This window comes from Corvus brachyrhynchos, unplaced genomic scaffold, assembly GCF_000691975.1.
Source record: "Corvus brachyrhynchos isolate BGI_N302 unplaced genomic scaffold, ASM69197v1 scaffold708, whole genome shotgun sequence".
NCBI classification, from domain to species: domain Eukaryota; kingdom Metazoa; phylum Chordata; class Aves; order Passeriformes; family Corvidae; genus Corvus; species Corvus brachyrhynchos.
In genome coordinates this window covers 77,571-79,281 of record NW_008239557.1, presented here as the reverse complement: position 1 = coordinate 79,281, position 1,711 = coordinate 77,571, and the positions used below count along the sequence as shown (strand labels likewise).

General features: G+C 44.6%; 1 long non-coding RNA gene across 2 annotated transcripts in view; it reads right to left on the bottom strand.

Annotated features, from left to right (window-relative positions):
• LOC108448609 overlaps positions 1–47 on the bottom strand; it is a 21,740-nt gene extending 21,693 nt beyond the window's left edge. For both annotated transcript variants that reach the window (XR_001864566.1, XR_001864565.1), the window contains exon 1: positions 8–47. This is a non-coding gene — a long non-coding RNA (uncharacterized LOC108448609). The remainder of the gene's footprint in view (positions 1–7) is intronic.
• Positions 48–1,711: the final 1,664 nt, after the last annotated feature.

The window sequence follows — 1,711 nt, the reverse complement described above, 5'->3', positions numbered from 1 at the left end:
AAAAAACCTGGGAAAGTGTTCGAGTCCTCCCTTTGGTCTCCTCGGAGCTGGGGCTTGGGCCGGGGCCAGGCCCTCTGTGCCCGGTGGAAAGTGCTCCCGATGTGCTCTGATGTTACAGCAATCAAGCAGTCCAGTAGAAAAGGGGAAAAAATCCGGAATTCCAGAGAAGGAAATCCAAAGTCCAACTCTCAGTCTCTCTCCGGAGAACAAGAAGAAAAAAAAACTGGCCAAAAAACTGACTGGAAAAAAAACAAGCCGGGTGCTTCCTCCCTCCCCTGCCCCAGCTAGGGAAAAAAAAAAACCTGCTATCTTTTTGTAACCTTGAACGAGCTGCAAACTGCTTTGAGAAAGTTTTGCTCAGTTTCTTCCTTCCCCCTTTCAGGCTCAGTTTAGAGGCATAGAAAGGCACAAAAATTAATTTCTGGGCATAGGCAGCGATATGGGATACACATCATAAGGTCACCCCAAGACAGTTAGTGATTGCTACTCACCATGCTATTTGTCTGTGCACTGTACAGCACAGCAATGCTGAGTTTTACTGAGATGCCTAAGCAGCTTTATTTGTTGATTTGCTCATCCATGCATCCATCCACAATGTGTAATTCCTTTACACAGCTCTTTGAGATGTTTTTGTTTCCCTCTAACCTGTGATGACAACTCTGGTCTTCAGTTAAGATTCTTATATTTTAAAGAGACATTACAGTTACCTCCAGTATTTTCCTTTGGTGCTGGTGGGAAAAGAGCTTCTGGCTGGTAACTTCTCAATTGTCTTTCCTCAAATTTAATATGAATAGTCATGGCAAAAGGTAGTGTAGAATTTGCATTGGCCCATTACAGGATGAGGATGGTCACCTCACAAACAGGAGGCAGAGGTGTTTAATGCATTCTTTGCCTCTGCTTTCAACATGGATGATGGACCAAGAGGGTCTCAGTGCCCTGAGCTGGAGTGCCATGACTGTGAGAATGATCGGCTTCCAGTTGACCCTGAGCTTGTGTGGCATCTGCTGCTCCAGCTGGATTCGTAAAAACCTATGAAGCCTGATGGGATTCATCCAAGAATCCTCAAAGAGCCACTGATGTCATTGCAAATCCTCTCTCAATGATATTGGGAATCTGGAGAGGTCCCAGCTGACTGGAACATTGGAGAACATTGGAGAACTGGAGAACATTGTCCCAATTTTCAAGAAGGGCAGGAAGGAGGATCTGGGAAACTACAGGCCTGTCAGTCTCACTTCAGTGCACAGTAAAATCATGGCAAAGATTATTGTCGGAGGTATTGAAAAACACCTGAAGGATAACACAGACATCAGTCACAGCCAGCATGGATTCATGAGGGAGAAGTCCTGCTTGTTGAACCCAGTTTCTTTCTACAACAGGGTGTAGTGGTTTGGTCCAAAATACTCATTACTGTTTATCTTCTGTGAGATAAGAATTAGGAGAAATGCAAAACAGGCACCAAACTTGAAAGAATATAAAGTTTATTAACAGACCCAAAAGTGGGAAAAAAAATTATACCACCTTCAGAACACTTCTCCTCCCCCCACCTTCCTCCCTTCTCCCACTGACAATGTAAAAAGACAACCCTTAAGATGTTCAGTCTGTTTACCACTTCCATAATAACCTTGTTCAGTCCATTAAGGAAGAGGAGTCTCTCTGCCTGCGTGTGAGTCCTTTCCCCCGACTTGCAGCTTTTCCCGCAACTGCTTTCGAG